Consider the following 24,373-nt stretch of genomic DNA (forward strand, 5'->3'; position numbering starts at 1 on the left):
GGTTTCTAAGTCACAGACAGACAGGGAAATCGTTATTTCTTTAAGCACTATCACTAATATTGTGTTGAATTCGCTCATAGAGTATTTATGATGCAAAACACGGTGCACACCACTCTCACAGCAACAGATTTTTTCAGGCCCTCCTTAAAGGAACTTTACTAATGTAATAGAACTTTAATAAAGGCGGTTTCCCCAGCGTGCGTGCTCGCATTTTTGTAGGTGATAAATAGACACCGTGTCCAGAGGCTTAATTGAGTTAAAGCTGTACTTTATTGACGTTTTTAATTTCATGTGCGGATTCAGATTCTACATATAAAATAAACCTTGAATGTTTATTTTTCGAGAAATTTAAAAAAAAATTACCTCGCGCCCTATTTTTCCGCAATTTTTGGTTCCGCGCGCCGGGTTTTCCTTTTATAAAAATTAAATTTTGTACGATGTTCCTGACGTTTTGTCATGTTGGTTAGGTCTTGTTCCTTTTAGTTTTCCGTTTATTTTTTCATATTGCGCTTAAAATTCCCTGTTGCATATTTAACATAATTGATTGAAAATCAGGCGGAGCGAAAGCTGGCGTGTGACTCAATGTCACCAGTTTTGATGGACACATCAAGTGCTGGATAAGTTTTTCAGTGACCTTTTTGCTTGAAACTTGGAGATTCCTTTAGAATTTTTGGCTCAGACCGATACATTATTTATTTTACCGGGAGACTGTCAAGCTGATACTGACGCTCCGTGGTTTAACTGGGCGCAAGGATTTCCAAAACGGGACCGCGGCTTAAGCGAGGATGTGTGAGGGATTGGAACTCCGGCCCCGTGGTTTTCTATTGTCTAATTATAGGTAAGATAAGTGTGAAGTCACTTTCAGAAAGTTCACAAACGAATCTGACAGAAGGTAGACTACATTGTTGAGGATGTGTTTGTAGGTATCGAAGGAGCGACCAAGGCGACCACTGGGCAACGCAACGAACCTACAGAAAGAATTTGGAATGGCTTCCCACCTTCTTTAATAAATAAAATGTGTTTACAGGCACATTAATTGCGGTACAGAAATTGTAGTTCCACAGTGTGTATTTAGGTATGTAAGAGCTAACACTCATATCAATAAAGATCAGTCTGACTCGCAAGAGTTCCGATTAAAGTTATTTATATGTGAAACAGTACAGTGCGCTTTGTATGACGCTATACACTTTTTATTTGACTTCTCAGGGAGCCGCCCCGTCGATTGAAGTTTAAATATACGAATCTCTTTTGGAATCGGTGTTAAAGACAATGAACAGATTTTTAGCATGACTACGAACGAGGTTAAAAGGGCCATAACCGAAATGTCGGCGCCGCTTTACGCAAAAATGCCTGCACGTACCCTTACCACAGTTTTATTATTATACTTGTTCACGCGAGACGAGCAGGTCAATCACCTTTTCGAATATGGTAAGCGTGTGACGAAAACGTGGATAGTGCAGGTAGAGACTAATAAAGTTATACAAAGAGAATTTCAAAGGGCGAGTGAACAGTTTGTATAATAACCGTTACATTTGCCTTGAGCGGCTTTGAGACGAGCAATGATTCGATGTGACCTTTTCTTCTCTACCACACCTGGGGTACGCAACCTTTTATCTTTGGTTTGGGAGAGAGAAATTAAGAGGGATTTCAAAAAACGCTGTCATTGGGCGGAGGACAGTGGGGTTTCTACTCACTGGAACTCCATCAAAACTCCCTGGTCTCTATGCAATGTCAGGAACTCCGGTATCTTTGTTAAACACTAATTTGTTCTTTTCACAATCTTTCGCTCTGAAAAACCCGAGGTATGCGTTGTCCACGCGAACCCTAAAACCCTTGTGATACTATCACAATGATTGAGACTACGTCGATTTATCTTCTGCTTCAGAGTCGCTGAAAATGGTAGCAATTTCCCGAAGACATTCCAAAGAACTTTCTGTGGTAGGGGAACATCATTCTACATCTGTTCTCTGCGATGCCATTAGGGAGAAGGCAACCGATGCCCAACTCGTTTAAGGCATACCAAGAAACAACCAATCGTACAGTATTACAATCAACACCACCACAATTTAAAAAAAAAACAGCGAATGATCGAAACATTAAGTAAATTCTCTTCTGAGATAATATTTAAACATACACAGCACAATAATTATAAAAAGAATATCACATAGCCCCGTCAAAAGTCCAGTTACTTCGTGAACAACTATAGATTTTGTCCAAGAAATTTTTAAAGAGATTTTTTTTAATTGTTGCTATGCTATACTGCGGCAAAGCCTACCGAGCCGCAATTAACTCAAATGCAGTCAAGAAATTTTCTTAGTCGTAAGAAAAATATTTAAACATCTTTATATAAACAATAGTAAAGTACTGTTGTATCTGCAGCGCCGTGACTTTGAATAAAATGTATTTTATTTAATTCGTCAATAAATTAAGTCCTATTCCCCCAGAGCCGCCCGGGCGCGCACGTCCGCGACAGACTTCATTCAGAACTTTGCGAGATTTTGAAAAATTATATATGACCTCGTTTTAACAGAAGTTTCTTAAGTTGTCGACGCAGCCGTGCGCCGCGCCGAGCGAGCCGCGGGAAACTTTTTACTCAAGTCCCATTCAATATTTGCGTCTCAAAGTTTTTAGTTGATTGCAGTCACGCGGCAATTGGCGCACGCTGACGCGCGTGCATGTGCAAGCAGAGGAAAAGGCCCCTGCTCCGATTACGGCGATGTCCTATTTCTGATTTCAGAGGCGGCGACAAACATAAAGGCTACAAGTAGAACACATTTCCCCGATTCGAATTAAAAGAAAAATTACTTGCACAATTTTTCATAAAGTCACAAAGTGTGGGCGCTCTCATAAGGTGCTTTGTCTCGGGGGAAGTTTTTATAAGGCATTGTTTCGTACACAGAGAATTTTTAATCGCAGCGCGCAGGAACCGGTCCAGTGCTGCACATTTGCTAATAGCAAACGAGCTTTTGTTTTTTTTATAATAAAGAGAACGAATGGGCGGCATCTTCGTGAAGACATCCAGTTTTCATTGTTGAACGGCTTCTCTAACTACGACGGGAATTAGTAGAAATCTGTCAAAGTTCTTCGGTATGCATGAAATTACTTCGTGACATAAAACACAACAACTTTTTTCAACTTTACTATAATTACGCGTGGGCTTGAGCCTCCCCGAGCCGCATAATTTTCGCTGAAGTTTCTCTTTTCTTACTTATCTCCGCTACACGCTAGGAGTTTCTCCTTAGCCTCCGTGATGACCATTGCACGGCCTTATTTGCAGTCTCCTATCACCACCCTCTCACAGAGGCGTAAACATCGATACATGTGTGATTCCGTGAAAGCTATCATTTGATCCGATCTTTGTAATGCGCGTTGACTATGGGATGCCTCGGGGACCTTGAGCCATTCATACTTCCATAAACAAACCTTCTGATATTTACATGACGTAGTCAAAATAACACAAAATTAGTTTAAACGATTGCCAAAAGTAGGTAAATGACCCCGTGCTCCTATAAAATGTTCCCGCAAAGAGAAGACGAGAATAAATGAGAAGGCTTCAGCGCCAAATTTATGTTTAACTATTCTCTATTTTTCCCGTCCACGCGTCTATGTCAGCAACACTGAAAGTACTAAGGAGCGCTCGAGTGAGTTTTTGTACGTTTTGTAAGACGACTTCTATGTATTTTTTTATCTCAAAATATGCTGTATACACGCCACTTCCAACAAGTGTTGTTGGGAATCAACACATGTCCTGCTGTGTGCGTGCGACCGAAATGACGACGATGAAGAGATATTTTTTAATGTAGACTGTAGCTTAAACGTTGTTTGATTTAATTATATGAAAATGTTGTGGGTAGTATTATGAATATTGAACATTAGAGCCGGTGAAGGCAGAGCGCGCCGCGTTGGGCGGTCGTTCCGGGCGGGCGGGCCGCTGCCGCCGACACTTGCCGCGCGATTTAACATTCCCGAGCACAATTGATTTGAATAAATTTACGTTTTTCTGTCGAAAACAATCATACGAATCTCTCTAACTTTGTATTAAATTACTTTCTCGATTGTCAGGGTTTTATTGAAATATTTGAAAATGTAAAAACGAATTCAGATATAAAACTTTTGAACTTAAAAACGAGTTACTTTTTCTCATTTGACAGTTTGGTTGTACAGGTGATATAAAGAGTGAAGCGAGGTCTTTATCCCGAGTGAAATAATAGACTTTTGTGTGAAGTATATTGCTTTACACTGTCACAGGGAGCGTTGCTGCGGAGTGATTGTATTGATATATGGTGTCGGATGAGGCAAGTGCCGTTGGCCCCCGTCACCTGCCGATCAATGACGACGCACACACGCATGAACGATTAAACTCACTCTAAAGTGAGTGTTTAGAGAGGTGGTCGTGTGGAGGAGAAGGTGAATTATAACTCCAGTGATAGTGGGTTCAATTCGGCCATCGAATAGTAAGACGAACAGACGCTTTTGCCGTGCCGTCCCCGCGGAACGATCTTATACATCATGAACAGAGCAAAGATGTTACTAGGAGTCCGACATCTGTCAAGATGATTATTAAAGCTTTACTTAATGTATGGCGTCGGTTGGTACTCGCGGACTAGCAATTAGGTGATAACATTATCATAATATCAACCCAATAGATATTCACTGCAAAGTGTACCGCCCCCAGCGAACTTAGCTGTGTCATCAGTCCACAGGTGGGCCTGCCCTCGCAGCGTGGCAACACATTGTAGATTCAAATGCGGCAGCTGCGACAGTAAGACTTCTGGCCATTGTCCGCCAAGTGACTGATTACCAGAAGGTAAATGACGCTGTCCGTATATACCTTAAACAATAAAAAATCTAAATAATAAATTTATTTAATGGCCATTCACTGGCCAAGTGCGCTCCCGGCTATTGCGTAGTCACTAACAAACTAATTTATGATTCATCGCGCTGTGCAAGCGAGCTCGTTCCGGACAACCGGTACACCGGGCCGTCGTCCGGAACAAGCAACGAACTAAATCCGGATAATGTCTATACAAATTATTGGATTAAATTATTTATGATCGCTATACTCGACTGTCTGTTTTAAATGTGCAACTATCATGGTAAAGAGCTTTTCCAAATAAACTAATTATTATTTCTCGAACCGTTAATATTCTCCTGCACTACTCTTCCTGGTCTCATGCTGCATCTCCTCTTTACGTTGTATCGCTCACTAGCGAGGGTCGTGACCCTTTTTGGCAAACTCAAGAAGCCGCGCATTATTCTACTCCAATAATCCCTGTCAAGCGGTGATGTGTTACTACCATTGTGCTCGTTGCCAGTATTAAATTATTGACTTCTTTTGCGTGAGCAGCAAATCTTCTCGCGATTAGTTTATTTATCAGGAGAGATTTGGTAATATTTCCTATACCAAAATGAATAGGAAGCAGAAGGTAAGTTTCTGATAGCTGTGTCTATAGACAACGAGTGTGATCAGGTCCAGGATGGAGACGCGGAATTATTGAGTCGACGCGCACGTGCGCATGGATTGCGTGCCTGTAGCCGCGCTCGTGTCAAACTTGTAATGAGAGATCAGACACACAGATTGTAATGTCGAAAGTAATTGGCCGGGCCGGCCCAATATAGAGAATGATCGAAATTAATTTCAGAGCGATTATTCTAGATATCGATCCTTAATAACAAACAACGGATCCTTACATAAAGGTGTTTACTATCTCGTACGCTGCAACATTATAATATAAGTGTAATTATATTTCAAAGAAGTATTAAACTTGTTTGTTTATTACATTCTAACACAACTTTTTGTGTCTTAATATGTTTGTGTTTTTATTTATCTCTGCACCGCCCATACGGTTAACTAGGGAGAAAATGCCTTCGGCGTGTTTCAACTATTTTCTTCGCAATTTTCTATTTCTTCACCCTGAAAGAACCTTCCTAATGGCTTAACGAAAATATAAAAACAAATAACAGCCGAAATATTGTAACCGTCGAGTTTTGCGTTCTGCAACACATTCGACAATTACTTTTCGTTTTTATAGGAAATATGGAAAATATAATTCTCTTCTATTATTTTTTTTACGATTCTTGACGACCAGTGACCCAGTTTAGAATTAGTACAGTCGACAACGAAATACTAGAAATATATTAAAGGTAAGTCGTTGTTATAAACAAATACATTTTGGTTTTGTTTTGTTGGCTAATCCAACAATTTGTTGTTCGTTATACTTCATTTCGCAAATTAACTTTCTTTTGATGAAATAGTATGTTTTACACGAATGTATGTTGATTGGTGAATGTTAATTATATTATGGTAATGAAGTGCATGCCCTTCGGAAATCGAAGAAGGCAATGGTAAACCACAGTCGGCAGTGGCTGAAATGTTGATGTATCGCATTCTTTAAATAACCACTTCGCTATCACGCTGTATCGATAACATACCACATTACATACTAAACACACTCATGGAACTTATCAAAATATGTTCATAATAACATTACTTTTATATTTGCATATATTATTTCTGCCACAGACGTGATATTGGGCTCGAACCTGCGACATCGCTGTGTAAGCCGTCATCCCTTCCCAGTGCGCCGGCAGCCCCCGGCGGAGTGCCGGGGGACACCGGAGGGCGTCTATTGAATTCAGTTTCTTTAGAATGCTTGACTTGTGCTTATCAAGAGCTTACGCCCTCGATGTTCCCTGACGAGCATGCGTAACTGAGGGAAAGGCGGAGGTGCTGCCCGCTCCCTCTTGTACTCGACTACTGCACTCTTTACATTCGACCACTCCAACCGTACGTGCAAGTTAATTATTCAACGATTTACTTTATTGTGCAAAGAGAAGGATAGAGGAGTAAGAAGTAACAAACGTGTCTGCCATGGCTGCACACACAACACAAAGTCCTTTTACTGTTCGGAACTGGAGCGACTTAGCTTATAACCTGAATATCCTGTTGTATAGTTAATTTTCCACTTTGTATTTATACACGTAGTAATTTGCCATCACTAATTCAGCCGTAGGGCGTCCACCGACATGGACATACAACTTAAATATATTTATAACTTGAATTTTCAGAAACCGCTTCCAGTGTTTTCTGACGAACTTAAGAAAGTCATATGTACACTTGCTGGCGACAAAATAATGACAGAAAGTTGATGAGACTGGAATTGCATGGAGCTGTCCTATAATATCATTCTTTAGTTTGAAATTAAGCTAGGTCGATCACACACAATATAAATAAAAGGTTCCGCAATAAGCTAAAACAGTTTTTTTGTGATCACTTTTACAAATAACCTTAATACAATAGTAAGAACTTATTTGCAAAGCGACCAAAAATACTTTAAGTGGGGAATAATATTTTAAGGTGACTAAAATGTTTTTAATTTCAATATAATCAAGTACACCCGAACATGAAAAAAATAAAAATTTAAACTTATCAATAATTCTGAAATAATTTTAATATATACAATTTGTTTGCTATCACTTTCAACTATTGTTTGTATTATAACATTTAATTTTCTCTTTCGTTGTAATGTTCACAGTTCGCGCAGTCGTGTAAATGTTAGAAAGAAAACAGAAAAAATCAAAACCAAAATTTTCTTTATACGATAAGAGGCTGTTACAAGCACTTTCGAATCGTCAATCTGCATAAAATGTCGGCATTGTTGTCCCTACAGGAAGCTGCCGCCGGCTCGGAAGGCAGTTCTGATGAGAGCGGGCGAGAAACTCAACAGTTGCTCTTTACAAATATAGTTTTATAAAAAGTGCTTGACAATAATTAGCTTCCTGAGTGAGCAGCGACAACATTTAATTCCACGCATCAACATCAGTACAGTACAGTACAGTATTCTTAAATTGAATAATGTACCTTTTTATGATGTGTCTTTATTATTTGGTTTTAATTCCCTCTCCAGTGGTAGATCTGAAATTGATTGTAGAATTTTATTGTACTTTGACAACACCAAAGATAAAAATCCAAAAGAGAACTGGGTCAGAACGTAGAAGAACGTCCCATAGTCTCCTTCTAAAAGTGTTGATTCAAAATAAGAAGACTAATTAAAACAATTGATTTAAAATAATTTGTAAATTTTCTTTGCCATTATGTAATTTTACGTTAAGGTGATATAGTCAGTAGTGAGCTCGCACGGTATATTTTGACCTTCCACTTTACCTGGCTATAGCCAAAGCGGCTAAAAGCAGCTCGCACTGTCGCATATACCCGCTACAAACTATCACTAATTGCTGGCCATTTCGTGACCGCTCCCGGCACAGAGGATGCTGTAGAGACGGCTTTAATTTTTTCCTCTATTTATTATAATTTTCTTTTTATAAATATATACATACATATAAGAGATATAATATAAGTGAAAAAAGATACATAGAACTTATACATTACCTACAGAAAATACAAATAGACATACAAAGTTTAGCAGAAGTAAATCGGGGACAGAGAACCTGGTGAAGGTGGTGGAAAAACCCTAGACGCCGGCCACTTAGCACCGGTAATATTAGAAATATATGAAGGAAGCCTAGGAACAGTAGATATCCCACGTCTGAAATGTAGCGACGAAGAAATAGCGAAAACGGAATGGAGCAGAAAAGCGAAGGATAAGTAAATATGGACTGAGTTAAGGGAAGTATACTAAGTGCGTGGTTACATTGACAGAGCAACATGAAGCCGGCAGTAAATGGAATGAAATTAGGATGTTGTTTAGTGACATAGCCATTTTTTAAATTTATCAAGTCGATACAAAAATATACTGGAAAAGAGAAGATTTTTTTTGGTCGGATGTTATTGCTGTTCAAATGCAATTAGCAGATTCCACGGATTCAATGTAGGGCGGAAAGGGCGGCCTAGCCTAAGACATTTTTAAAGTTAGCGAAGCTCGACGACTTCCGGGGGGTCCAGGCTTGGGCTGTCAGTGGATTGCAAATGAGACGACGACATTATAGATGAGCTCTATTTGATTGTAGATTATGTAAGTTTGGGTACTTCTCGTATTGCAATTGGTATTTCATGAAGTACCGTGTTATAATGTTGATAGAAGAATAAAGTATTAAATGAACAAGGAACCTTATTACATCTGTGTGCGAGGGAATCGGCAAAGTCCTCACCTGACACTTTTTTGTTTACGAGTATTCAAAATGACGTCATAATCTAATCCAGAATATATTTTTACCATTTAAAAACACATTTGAGATTTTGAAGATAGTCAATTAGAATAATAAATCTACTACTCTAATATTTTCTTTGTGAAATATTTTGGAAATGGCGTTTGAGCGATTAAGCGGGTCCGTAGAAGGTGCCTCCCGCCCGCCCGCGCCCGCCCGCGCCCGCCCTCGCCAGTCCACCACACCTGAGTCCACTCGGCGCGCGCTGCCGCAAATCGCCAGCGCTTAAAACAAATACTTAATGAAGATGAGCCCTAATTATTTATAAGCCGCGTGCACAGGGCTCCGCGCGGTTTCATTAGTTTATTCACTGGCTTGCTTTTATACGACTCAGGTTGTCCAGTGAATGTATGTGTTTGTAATAATAGGTCACCTTTTTGTTTGAAACTGCGCCTTAGCGCACGGCGGGGTTGTGTCCGAGGAGAAAGACAAGCGAGCGTTGACGGCGGACTGAGGCAACGGAGCGACCGACAATCCCCCACCTCGCCGCATCGCTAAGGCGCGGTGCATGCGGTTTCTGTGGCGCTGCACTAGAACTATTGACATTATTCCTACAATATTTATTATTTTACCTTTCTATTATTTAAAGGACTGATATACCTTAAATCTGGCTCGTCTCTTATGCTAGTGCGGGTATTTCTCAAATCATTAAACGCTGCTTCGCTTACGACGGATGGACACGGCAGCATCGGGTGATACAAACGGTGATACAGTCACAGTTGCGTTCTGCTACATGGAACTATAATGACTCCATTAGATTATTCTGAAAAGACAGATGAACACGAATGTATATCTTTCCAGCACAATAAAAAGTTGCCAATAAATTGCCGCCTACAACTGTTCCTAGTGGAAATTTTTTGAGATTGCGACGCCCAGCAGCAGCGGTCTTACGGCTGAAATGATGACGATGATAGAGCCAGGAAACGCACTGTACGCGGGGAAAACTGACTTCGAGCCTAGTGACGACCTTTTTAATAAATATTCTGCAGACATTAGCGTCCGTGCCTTTGTTATTGCAAGTACGTTTAATATTTCCGAAATTTTTTTTCTCACATTTCTGCAATGTATTTGTTATTTCTTAAACTATTTCCCAACTTAAATCTTAGTTATTTAAATCATCGGTGTCTTTTTTGTTTGTTCACAACGCCCTAACAATTTCCAGTTTTAACATTACGTATCGTGCGCGCACTTCCCCCACCCTACTCCAAATAACGATCCTCAGGGTGTGCGCCAGTAACTGTGCGGTAATTGTCGTTTTTGCCACATCCATGAATTCACCGGTTTTTGCCTAGAACTACCATCAGCCCCTATTCCCACCACATAACCTCAGTTTATAGATCTATTTCTTAGCCTTAGCCTGGTCGAGTTCTCAGAAACCTTTTTTGCATAAGATCATAACTTGAAATGTCAGCGCTTCCTGTTGCACGAATCACAGCTTGATGTGACATTTACAGTTCTCTTTGTAAGTGTTTTGTAGACACTTTCCTGTTCCACACTTAAATGTTTTGTCCGCTTAGCCCAGTAACTGTTCAGCCTCGCGATCCCGGAGAGGGCGGCACGATGTGGTCTCGTGTTACTGTAACACAGAGTGCAGAGGAAGGTTCAACTATTTCCCAGGATGGCACAGCGCTGAGAGGTATCGGCGCGATCCATACGAGTTCTTCACCGAAGGGAAATCGCGCATTATCTTCCAGAGTATTTGGAGCTGGCGCAATAGATCTCCACCCGAACCAAACAACAAGAAAAAAGTAGAAAAGCCAACATATAATGCAGTAATTATTCCACCTGGGACTCACTCAACAAGCAGCTTAATTTCATTTAGCACTTGTTCTGTTTCAAGAGCTGAATGAAATTAACGTTTAAACTGTAAGCCGTCGGTGTGTTGCGCTGCTCTCAACTGTGCGCGCACTTTTTCACATGAAAATGTGAAGTTGAAAAAGTTTCCCAGCGACCCGCACAACTCGACGAGCGCGCGCTGCGAGCGATGACTCGATAACTCGTAAAAAAGCTTTTAAACAATAAGGTACAACGTCACCCGGCCGCGGCGCCGCAAGGGCTTCCGAAGCGGTTACAGAGGGATGCGTTTATGTAAACAATTGCACCAAATATAAATAGGCTGTTGGTTTTTTAATTGGCACAGAGCAGGGCAGTCTTATAGGGTCGTTGACATTATTGGACACATTTCGTCTGGAAAGGCGGGTGTTTTATTTTGTTTGTATTTCAAAATCATTGCGTAATCATACCTTGTGGTTGTTGCGAGACCGCATGGTGTCACTATCACCAGCTCAGCTGCGGGGAAAGGTTTAAACACGATTGTACGGCTAGAAGGATCCGATTGAGATCCAAGAATAAAACATTAACATAACTTTATACACGTCAGCGACATAAAGTCACTTTGTGTTGCTGGAAAGCGTCGACTTTGGGTATTGACTATTTAAAAGTGATTACGGCTCGGACATTGTTTTAATCAATTTTGTATATGCCCGTTACTTCCGTGTACAATACTTATTACGTATATATCAGTAATGCACGCTTTAAACAAAAAACACAAATTTTCGTCCGACAAAGTAAGCCTTGACAAACAAACAGAAAGATCGACCGCGATGTAAATAAAACTCGCTGAGAGGGCTTTAATCCGAAACCTCGGGCTTTTCAATAAAATACATTAATATTCTTTCTTATAGATTATTTCTTAATACGTTTTCATCCGAATATTTTCCTTTGGCGTTGGAGGGCCGGTTGGAGAGGGTCGGATCAAAGCCGGAGTGCCGCGGGGGGCCGCGAGGGGTCGCGCCGGGCGGAGGGCACAGTAATCTAACAGGCATCAAAACCCAGCAGCGCCGCTCGTCCGCGGGAGTTTGTGTGGAATTAACTCAAATTCCATCAATCTGTCAGGATTACATGGCAGTGAGATACGTTTACGTTTGTTTAAAAATGCCCAACAGTCGTTGAGGCACGGGAAGGATGGCGTCTCATCAGTAACTCTTCTTTAGGTAGGTAGGAAGGTACTGGAACTTCTCCGGTCGTAAAGGCGAGCGGGACAGTGTTGTTTAGCGTCGCGCATCGGATGACGTCATCTTATCATCCGACCAGTGGAGCGCAGAGTGCAACTTCATCAAAACCCGTAACCAATAACCGCTACTCAATTGTATTTCTTGTTAAAACATGCGGACGTGTAATACATTAAGGCCAAGGTTTCACGGTGCTCGTCAACTTGTTACACATAAATTACAAAGTAAATTACATCTGTTCTAAGCCGACATATTGAATAAGGGCGTTATTGTGGTATATGTATAGTAATTAATAATTATATATTATAATCATATTATTACTAAGGGTTTCCGGTGTACGAAACATTACTCTTTTTGTTAGTAGTTCTTTGTTAAGATGTTAAATATACAGGATATATTTACAGGAGGTCCACGGGCTTAACATTTTACGTTGGGCGTTCGTTTCCTAACGACGACGAAGGCGTTTGCACGAAGAGGGTCTATACACTTGTAGGTGTGTGTGTGCAGTGTTGTGCAAGTTTGCGGAGCGAGGACTGCCCGGCGGACAGGATCACCGCGGACCCTGACCCTGGCTTGCGGTCGCCGGTGCCGCGAGCTGGCGCGCCGCGTGCGGTGCGTCGCCCGATGTGCGGTTAAGATAAATTATAAATAAATTCACGTCACTTTCAAATAAATATTAATTATTTATTTTTTCCGTTACACTACGACATGACAGTACGATATCTATGGGGGAATTGTGTCATAATTTTTTTCTGCTGACATTTTAATCATCACAGGATTTGAGGCCAAAAGCGCACTTTACCTTTACTATCCTCGAGGGCTTCCACAGAAGCTCAGCCCTGGCCTCAATAAGTAATTTCGTTTTAGTTTAAAAGTAAACAAAGTAAAGGTTGTTAGAGATCGCTTCGAGCGATAAGCCCGCGTCATGTAGTTGTAAATAAATTGTTTCTTTTTTAGTTTACATCTTTGTTATTTTGTGTATATAAATGAACATTTTTGTTTCCACAACGATATAATATTTTTTAGTAAAATCCAATTTATATGTTAGTCGCAGCTCCGATGCGGGCTTTTCTATTTTTAAAAAATAACGGTGACCGAGGCACGCACCGAAAACATGCAGTTGCGGTATATACAATGTTATCGTTGCAAATAGTGAACTGCAAAAAGAAACACGATAACATTTTTAACTGTATATTTGTTGGTCGTACCCGGCTGTCTTTACGATGGTTGCCATATACAAATATACATATAAATTGAAAAATATTAAAATCGTAATATTATATGTCGTAAAATATAACATAATACAAAGTGCTGCAGCTATGCAACAGTTGGTGCTGTGAATTAACAGAATAAATCTGATTATAAAAGCGAGTGATAAGAAGCAAATAAAAATTTCTAATCAACGTTATCGATCCAAATGTTTCATAGTAATAACAAAAATCAATATCAAAAATTAAAAATCACTAACAATTGTAATATAATAGTCATAATTTCAACAACAAAAAATTAAAACATTTCAGTAATTAATCAATTTACATGCAATTAAGAATAATATAATAATATCATATCATATTGAATATAAAAAATACAAAAACACAATAAAAAAATTAAGGACATTGAAATAAAAAATTCAAATTAAATTGCGTGAGCGTTCGCTTTTGACTTGACTAAACTAAACAGAGAAGTTATTGAACAGAGAGAGTCAGTAGCGAGGAAGTAGATTAATGAGTTAATAACAGATATATCAAAATCGTTAATAATGATAAGTTAAATCGGATATACACACATGTATATCATATAAATTGGGTTCGTATCAGCTTCCGCATCAAAGACAAGTGAAAATTGCAATAAATAAAATTTTATATATTAAAATATTATCTTTAACGTAAAACAAAATCAACAACAAATCAGTGACAAGGAAAAAGATTCTTCCCTAATTAAGTAAAATCACAAAAGAAACTAAATATAGCCGTGTCTTAGAATTAAATTAGATAATGCGGCAAACAAGCTAACATAAATAATGCTGACAAAAACGCAGATCATCAAATCGTTTCGTCGAAATTTACAGTACAAACCTGATGTAAATACAAAGGAAACATATTTTTGCATAAGACACGCAATGGTTAAGTTTATTGTGATCGTTTGACTGAACGCGGTGAACACGCAAAGCGTTGCCTGCTAATGTAATAACACAAAATTTAAAAAACATGTTCCCGTATCGATCGGAAATGAAACGGCTTTCGCGCATTACATTCATTAAAAGGACCAAACTTAATTACGTGCAATCGTCTGCGAGGGACGCCGTATGAAGCCGACGGCGGCCTGTCTCCCGCACCCCCCGCACCCCCCGCACCGCCGCCCGACGCACTCCCTCATCACGTGTCTAGAACGTTCGACAAAGTTTTGTACCAAAATTAAAAGCTCAAAAAAATGTGGAACGCTTCACGATTTTGCGTGTCATCCTTGCGCAGGGGCCATGCTAATCTTCTCTGTATCGTTCCAATTTTAGTATATGTACTGCCGAAGCAAGTACACTTGCTAGGCGAGGGAACTTGTATATATACCAACCAGACGCGAAAACTCTGATAGCGTGATTTAGAACTATTTAAAAATATTCACAATTTATCATAAATTACACAACGAAATAACAAAGTTCAAGTGTATTTAACATTTTGTTATTCGGATATGTATAAAAAATGCTTATTATCTTTAAGTTTATTATGAAATAAAATTATTTGTTATAAAATCTAATGCATTGACTCTTTAGCGCCATCTATACGTGGACTATGAAATTAATCAAAAAGTCACCTGTTACCTAGTGAATAAAAAGGACACTATGATAATCACAAAAAATTCAAGTTATATACATTTATTTACACAAGATGGCGCTTCATAGTTTCAAAATTTTATTTGATAAAACTAATGCTAAGCTCTTTAAAATGAAAAGACTAACTTGGTTACATTGTAATAGATTTTTGAAATTGTGCGGTTTAATACGCAACAGATAAACTAGAGCATACACTAATGTTTTTTAAGTTTGGTTTTAAGTATTGTAATTCTGTTATAATATGTTGTAATATACAAATATACTCTTTGAAACAATAAAGTTTTCTTTCTTCAGTTTGTTCTGACATTAATTATACTAGTCTTAATTTCTTAAAAGATAACAATGCTGTGACAGCATCATAATTTTAGCAGTAAGTCGCCTTATTGCCGAAAGATGACACTTGATTCAATTAATAACATTCATTTTTTATGTAAAAAAATAAAGAAAACGAGAAATACATTGAAAAGAATTTTAATGATTTATAAATATGTACGAGATAAAGTTATAAATATTTTAGTGAATTCGCAACATGTACTGTTATTGTTTAACGGATTCCGATGTTATAATTTAAAATAAATTCACGAACCGTTGCAAATTGTTTGGTATAGTTTTAGACGGCCACTAGATGGCGTTTTCATAAAATATAATTGTGACGCGTTTGCGTTTCTAATGTCACTGGATTTTATTGCAAATACTATGGATATATTTATAAATAACATTTCATCAATTTTACTTCATCATGTTATTTTATTGGATTTCATATATTTTAGTTCAACTATTTGTTTAGTGAGGTAAAGTTGTAACTAGTAAAATATTAACTCACGAGTTCCTAAAAAAATATTCAGGTAGTATTTATTTATATATGTATTAATTTTATTCATTTCTTTAAGCAAAGCTAACATTCATTATTCCTCTTACAAAATATATATAAATTACAAAACATGGTAAAGTAACAAATTATGATTTTATCATTATCGCATGAAACTAGGTAATTATTACGTAAAAGACAAACAGTCAGTCAGTCGTGGTGATATTAGAGGGAAGCCTACGCTATGCAGTGGGCATCTCTATATATATCGGCTAATGTGGTGGTATTTTGATCAAGCAGCGGTAGTTACAAACAGGCGTAACCGCGAGGTAACGCCTGATTCCATTAAATAGTTTCAAACAGATTATTGACAAACATAAAGTAATACATAAAAACAAAGACTTTGAATACTGCTATATACAGATACAGCTTTGCGATTTGTTATAACGGCAAGCGGGGACGAAAAAAGGTTGTAAACACTGACTTAAACAAAACCGCAGAGCAGCGAGTGCACGCGGCTTGAGAGCTTTTTAATAAAGTGGAATTCACCGCGTCGCTTTGTGGCCCGAGCTGGCGGTCAGCGGAAATGAGGTGCACAGTGCATTAAGCGACGGCACCTGTCCGACCCGCACCCACGCGTGGGTCGGTGGGCCATGAATAATCGGCAAAATTATATCTATGCATTACTTAATGTGTTTTTTTACTTCTCAAATGTTATTGATATGTAAACATTTTTAAGGCCCCGTTTTTTGGAGCCTCTCGTTCAACTCCTGTCAGGGTGGATAGGGTTATATAGATATATTTACGTAATATTATTTGCTTTTAATTTTTATTAACATACATATGCTTTCGTTCTTCTTGATGACTTTTACTATTTCGTCTAATTTCGTTTAGAGATATAAGAAATATCTTATTTCGTAGTTTGGTTCTTAAGAATTTACTGTGTATAAAGTTTATAAAAAATCGATTGCGAAATTTTGACAAGGGTCCGTATATATGATGAACACCGTTCAACTGGCTAGCAAAGAGGCTAGGCTTCTACCCGTGTGCCATATATACACTAATTGTATTTAAACAGATTTGTGTAAATGTATGTGTGTGTATGTGTGTAGCAATACATGCTAGCTTAAGACAAGATAGATGGTTTTTGAATAGCATTGCTCGTTACGTGAATGTTTGCTTGTATCTATATGTAAATATGCATTTGTTTCTATGCACACTTTGACTATCCTCTACTGTTCTTTCTCTTATTTACATACTAAGGTCGTTGATAAGAAATTGCCTTGAGGAATAACACCGCCAATTGCTTTGTTTATCTCAGTTGTTACGAGGCGTACAGTAAAGAGTATTAAATAAACGTAAATAAATAAAGGTTCCCATTCCGCTCCCGCTGCGGCGTGCGCTCCGCTCGTCGCTGCGCGCGTGGCCGCTGCGGTCGGAAGTGACGCGCGACGTCACGGTGTCGGTTCCAAATTTGATGGCAATCAATATTTTAACGGTCAGTCGGCGTTACGAGCGAAATTAAAAGAACGTTCGATTTTCAAAATTAAACGCTTCGTTGAAAGCTGCTTCGATTTGGGACTTTTATGGGAACGGACGAGGGGGTGAGTAAGTGACCCCGTGCAAAACATTTGAGCGCCTGCAGCCGAGTAGCTGCTCAGCAACCTTATACCTGATGCACAGAAGTCTTAGTTTATTACTTGACTTTATGTTGACGACGACTTCATCTGTCGACGTTCACGCCGGCCGATGGGCGCTCACTGCAAGGCTCTCTGCAAGGTGTAGGACTCCTCCAAACATCACAACGATGCCCGGCGTCGCGCCGTCGGCGTCCACCAACTTCCTACGACCTTGATTATGTCGGCAGTCCACCTTGCGAGGGGCCTACCCACGCCTACACCATCACCCGGACTAACATTTCTTTAATCTACGTCAGTGATCTTAGTTCTGCGCATTTTCCCATCTCTGATTCTATCTCGCAGCTGTTCCCCTGGGCTCTTCGTGCAGCTATGATAAGAAACAATTGCAGTGATTTCCGACAAAAACCATCCTTGCCCCACTTTGTGACAAACGTGCATTTTCTCTTTGCTATACAGAACTAATGACGCCATGGCTTCTGTATAGAAGAAACGTTTTGATCTCTGCCAGTTTATAAATGTTTCATCGTTAGGCTTGGCTACAAGCCTGCTTTCATAGAGAAGGCGAGCAGTTTGCGTATTGAGAGATGTCACAGTGTTGGCCGCGCGCGAGCGGAGCCGCACTCCTTTCTTAACAAGGCTTCCCCCGTCCCCGCGCGGCCCCCGCACCGCGCGCGCGCTCCGAGTGATTCGTCTTACTTTGACATAAATTGCTTGACATTTCACTGTGGCTCCTAGGGTGACAATCGGTTGTGCCTGCTACGAGAAAACGATATTTTTTTTACAAAAAATATAAAATTGTTTTTTTTTAATATATTTTCCATGGCTTAATGATACAGTTATTATCAATTGTTTTAATCTCACTACAACAAAATTATGTTTAATAATTTTTGATAACACCAGCAATCCTTTCGGTATCTAAACAAAAAGACTTTTGTAAGACTTTATCGCAAGGTTTTTACATTTCTTTAAATTCACAAGCTTCTCGCATTACCTTAATATACATAACATGAAGTATAACACACATATGTAAACACAAAGCGATCACCTTCCTCGATGTGAACGCGCCTTGTATTAACGTTACACTCTCTTGCAGCAAAAGAGATTTAAGGATGTATGTACACAATAATAGGTCAAATTTAATAACAGGAATATTTTGAAGTGATGAAATGAATATGTATGTTATGATTTGTAAAGTTTTTGTGCAGCAGACAGTGTTGGACTGTCCGAATATTGAGTTATTTGAACGTCACCCTACGCAAGGTCGTCAATAAACGTCACAGGCCCGTTTAGTAGGACCGGCGCGCGTCGCGACGCGTTAGCGGGCGTCGAGTGCGGCCGGAAATGAAATCAAATATTCGATGCGGCTCGACGGCAGCCGAGTGGGTTCAAGGAAATGCTGGAAAAATGGAGATTTACATGAAGTACATTTTAATGAGTAATTTTAATGCTAAAGAACAGTTCCTGGTGATACTAACAGGCCTGTTCGGAGTCGTACGTAATGATCTTAGGAAAATTAAAAAAATACATCTTGTAGCGATAAGTACAGTAACAGATAACTACAGTAAGTGAAAGTAAACTTTGTCAAATTACATATGAACAAGTACAGGCTGTCCGGTGACCGATTTATTTTTTTAAATATTTAAAATTAGAAAAGTAACAAATGATGCGCAGGGAGAGTAGTGCTGTTGCAACCACTGGCCGCGTGGAGTTTTCAATCATGACGTCGCTGAGGCATTTTCCGAGAGCAATGATTCTTACGCAGCTGCTCGTCTACAGTTTTGTCCACACTTCGGACAGATGATAGTCGAGTGGAAATTTAATTAGTTCCTGACTGCGTAAACAGGATTTGGACTCGAATTCGATTGCCGGTCTGGCGTTAAAATCAGGGAGGAGACAATAGCCTCCCTGATAGGCGGAAATGAAACTAGGGAAGAATTCCTCTCATGCTGCAAGAAAATAATTAAAAAAGTTATACAAAAAATAAAAATTTAAATAGACAATAAGAAAAAAGGTGATATAATGTAACTCAAATGTGATATAAAGTGTGATAAAAATGTGAATGAAAGAAAAAAGATAAAATGTAACAAGTAATGAGGGAGAAATGAAAGGACACAGAGCAAAAGTGAAAGAAAGCGGAATTGTAGCATAAAAGAATAGAATGAAAGATTATGTGAAGAATGAAAGTAGAGAATGAAAATAAAAAATTATATGAAAAAAATTAAATTGCCAATAAAGACCCTGTCCTACCTAAGATAGGGGTACGAGAGGCCCCCAATAGCGGGGGCCATAAAAAAAACAGGCTTTGGACAGCGGTCTTATCGCAATCGGCAATTTCTTCCAGACAACCATTACTGCACAACTTAGTTAAATATCCGATATACGTGCATGCAATCATTATCATCTTTATTTCAGCAGTAGAATGTCCACTAGTGGACACGTACCTTGTTCATAATTTTTTAAAAAGACCGTTTGGACATGTTAATAAGTACGCACATAGAGTGCAATGTAATTTACTCAGTATTTTCCTCAGCACGGTTAAATGAGATTCGTTTGCTAGAAGCCGACGGCTGATTTCGTGCTTAATGACTTAATGTAAGCGCTTCATCTTATATTTAATTATAATTAGTGATTCCTTCACTGAATTGAAAGATTTCGTAGCAAATTGGTCTTTGCAGCCTAAAAATTTAATCAATTGAATTTGCTGTCGGAAGTATTTGAGTTATAAAAGTGTTCAGCGCCGAGTCCTTTTAATATTTGAAAGCAAAAAAATATTAAAAGGTCCTCCCGTGTTTAATTACCTTCTTGTTTTTCTCAAATAATTACCTAAATGAAAGATTTTTGAATATTCGCTTTGCCGAGTTGGAAAAGATTGAAGAGTAATTCGAGAGCGGGCTACCGTTTTGATTAAATGGTTATTGAAGATATTATCAGTTGGTAGCTGTCGCCGCGGACGTTGCACAGGAGTCATTGTCCTGTCCGATTGCTGTACAAAAGCTCAATCAAAATAACGCAGCTCGAAGAACATGTTTAAAAGTGATCGCGATATTTATTGATTTTATTTGTGATCGATAAATACTGACCGAAGAAGTTACTAATACTATATCTCTGAGTAGCAAGGCGACGAAGATGATTGCACTCCCTACTAGGTATGCCGGCCACATAGTCAGCGCCGCCTAAATCGTCGATTTTAGCATCAGAATGAAATTATAATTACAAAGTGATTGAAAGATTTATAAAAGTCTAAAGTCCTTTAGTTGACAAATGAGCCCTTCAAACGTATAGCTTTGAATTTGTCGAGTCATTTGTATTTATGAACATACAGATACTATAAATCGTGGAAGCTTTTAAGCTACCGTAACAAATACGTGGATGTTTTTCCAATATCAAGCGAGGCGGCGCGGACCCCGCGTGGCAGGTGCTCCCAAAATTGATCGGGGGTCAGCGGCCGCAAATAAAGTACAAATGGATCGACGCAGTAGGCGCACTGGTGTTTTTTTTACAAGAAAAACAACACGTGGTCAGCTGAGTGTATTTTTTTCGTGCAAGCGCGGTGCGATCCCGTCCGGTCGCCGCGACCGTGCGTTACAAGCCGCCCGGGAAATGAATTGAGGTGGAAGAGGTGTAAAATTGTCTCTGGTTTGTAACAAATAGCTTAAAAAGCTTTTAACTTTTTTTGGACCACATTCACTGTTGCCAAGTGTCATCTGCGATTCTGCGGGTTCGAGGCGCCGGGGCGCCTAGCATAAGACTCCTTTTACGCCGGCTGAGCTCGTAGGCCCCCGGGGGTGCCTCGGCTTGGGCCGCCACTTATTACTATTTCATCGGATTAGGGTTCCACTTATTGGATCAGTTCGGTGAACGCTTCATGAAGTGATTAATGTCAAAGGCCTCATAAGGGGACCTCGGTTTGAGCTGTCTCGTCGATGACCCCCGCTTAGCGTTCCAACGCTTGGGCGCCCGAAGCGGTGAAAGACGTCGCCTAATTTGGTGAAGTAGCATTATGATAGCCGAAACCCCTGGAGCACTCGAGCTTGACAACCTTATAAGCGGCCTTACACGAAATTTGCAAATGCCAATTATGCAGCGAACGTTACAAAAAAATGTAACTGACTAATAACCGAGAATTTTCTACGTTGCACGGTTCCTTTCTACCGCCTCTGTTCTAAAATGGAGAGAAATGTCTGCCGCGGAGAAAATGAAATAAGGACGTTGAGAAGCAGCGGGCGGGTTGCAATTGGAATCGCGGGAAACAATTGCGTTTAATTTCGGTGACAAGCGAGGCCCCGGCGCGGGACCAAATTGCGGCAATCGATTGTCTCGGCACGTCAGGGCGGCTCCACGCTGCTATCTTCTCAGACGATTCTGCTCGATTCTTTTTGCAGTTTCATGCCTGCATCTAAGTGGCGCTGCTAGACTTGAATGTGCGCTGAATTTGGTGTCGTTAAATATATAGGATGCTTTTTGAAGGATTTACCACTCATTATAGAGTGATCAGCCCAATCGTGTTCGCTTCTTCTCAGGAAATATTTAGTGTCGTAGTTTATTTCTAATACACAGTTAAGTTTTTTGGGGTCTCTCGGACCTCTCCTGTCATGGGTGGACAGGGATAATATTTTCTTAATAATTTATTCACATAATAATTTTTATTTTCCCGCTCTTCTTTTATCCGTCTCAGACGTCTATTATTAGTTTTTCGTTTTTCCATCGATTTCACGTTACCTTTCAGACATCGCTTCTCATCCTTCGCTATTCCCAGGGACTTTTTTCGTATAGACCACTTTCAAAATTTAGCCAGTTCCGGTGGACCATACATCATCTAAAACTCTTCAATATTTCCGAAACTCGACCGAAAATATGAACAATAAGTCCAATTAAAAATTTGTCTCGCGGCTGAGTTCCAAATTCACATATATTTTTTTAAATTCATTGATTGTTTAATTAAACGCACCGCAATTTCAAATCCGTCCGTTTGCACGACTGAACAAGAATTAAAGATGGCGGCCGCGCTTTGCGAGTCGCGACACGTTGTACTGAATTTGAAACACGCAAGTAATTACAAGCAACAGTCGCCGTGTTTCTTCCAACGGAGCTGCTGGTACGAATTGTGATAACAATAAATAAACTTCGTGGCCCGATAGCAACTTCAAAATATATTTCTTTCTCTCTATTATTTCTTACAAAGCTGATAGATGGCGTCTTTTTATTTGAAAGCTAACCGCGCCCAACAGCTGTTGAAAATAGTGTCAGCGAGTCGGCAGAACTAAGAAAGAAACTAGAAACAAATGAATGAATGAATACTTGTTGCGATTTGTGTCTTATAGTTTAGTGCGTATTACATATAGAAAATGTGGTTTTTGAACCATAGACCTCCGCCACATTTACAAAGGAACCATTTGGAGCTGTCTGCATCCAGTATCTTTTACAAAAAAAAATGTATTTTTAATAACATGTCACATGTATTTTTAGTTATTTACTAAAGAATGTCATTTTTATTAAAAAAAAAAAATACAGAGGCACTTCATAATGTTTCCAGTTAAAATCGTAGTAAATAAAATGAGTAGTGTGAAGATGGCTTTATGCGACGCGGTGCGGATTGCAAGTATGAGAAGCCGATGCGAAGTTCACCGGGACGGTCGTCGGTGAACGCGGAACTCTCCTTCACGGACTGTGAGCTCGCCGCGCGCTGCACGTCGCACTAGCCGCGCTCTCTGATATTCGCACAAACAGATTTGAAGATTTTGGGAAAGTACTCAACTGATTTATCAATCAAAAAGCTGAGTGGTCTCGGAATCTAGCCTTCACTATGGTCGATGACACTGAAAGCTTTTAGACTAAAAATAATGGGGCCTTATTAACCTATTTTTGGGGGAGAATGATAATTTTTAATTATTATTGAAACAGTATTATTTTAAAGAAAATAAAAATAAATATTTTTTAAAAAAATTTTTTTGGAATAGTGAAAAAAAGATAATTTTCATCTAATAAAAAGATTTACAAAAAATGTTGTAAACTTCAACATGATATTTTTTTTCAAGTTCTTTAATTTTGTTATAAACTTTATGGAAATTCTTGAAATTTTTTTGCACCGCGCGCCTCCACGTGCCCACACGAGGAAACCTTGTAATTAAGCATCAACTTATAAATGAGTTTATTTTTTAAAAATAATCATTTCCACAATTTATGCATCCTGTGAGTACTTTAATCGACAATTTACTAATTATTTATAAAAATTATTCATTTCTTACAAAACATAGTTTTAATTTCGCGTGACAATTCGTTAGCATGTTGCCTGTTAGCGTTCTCGATCGTTGCAAATAGATGGCGCTAGAGAGGCAAAGCGCCAATTCTTGTTGCAAATAATTAAATTTCATTTTAACCTTCAAGATAATAAATATAAATTAAACATTTATGAACTAAAATACAATAAATACACTTAAATTTAATTATTTTGTTGTATAATTTTTAATAAATTGTGAATATTTTTAAATAGTTCTAAATCACGCTATCAGAGTTTTTACGTCTGGTTGGTATATATACAACTTCCCTCGCCTACCAAGTGTACTTGCTTCGGCAGTACATATACTAAAATTGGAACGATACAGAGAAGATTAGCATGGCCCCTGCGCAAGGATGACACGCAAAATCGTGAAGCGTTCCACATTTTTTTATCAAATGAGGTCTAGAGTAATGTCCTCCTCGCGTCCCAAGTTTGCGAAATCTGGCAATGAATGTAAAACAGCAACAAGAATCGAATCAAGGATCAGTCGACAAAAATAGCGTTCTGTTAAACCATTGCGTTCCGCATATATTTAATTAAAAGTTATATAGTGAACAAACTGATCTGGAATTAGTATCAAACTGATCTTCACGTAAAAAATAGATTTGTAATGAAAAAATATGTAAACTTGTTATTAACCCTTTC

At 39.0% G+C, this 24,373-nt stretch overlaps 2 non-coding genes across 2 annotated transcripts; one reads left to right on the forward strand and one right to left on the reverse strand.

Annotated features, from left to right (window-relative positions):
- Nucleotides 1-14,602: 14,602 nt before the first annotated feature.
- Nucleotides 14,603-14,709, reverse strand: LOC137918580 (U6 spliceosomal RNA). The gene has a single exon (XR_011106702.1). It is a non-coding gene; the product is annotated as a U6 spliceosomal RNA (small nuclear RNA).
- Nucleotides 14,710-24,009: 9,300 nt separating this feature from the next.
- Nucleotides 24,010-24,116, forward strand: LOC137918574 (U6 spliceosomal RNA). Its single transcript, XR_011106698.1, has one exon. It is a non-coding gene; the product is annotated as a U6 spliceosomal RNA (small nuclear RNA).
- The last annotated feature ends 257 nt before the right edge of the window (nt 24,117-24,373 follow it).

The sequence above is a fragment of the Battus philenor genome, unplaced genomic scaffold (genome assembly GCF_028537555.1).
Source record: "Battus philenor isolate CCGP_79_NKW_IND1 unplaced genomic scaffold, ilBatPhil1.0.hap1 SCAF_14, whole genome shotgun sequence".
NCBI lineage: Eukaryota > Metazoa > Arthropoda > Insecta > Lepidoptera > Papilionidae > Battus > Battus philenor.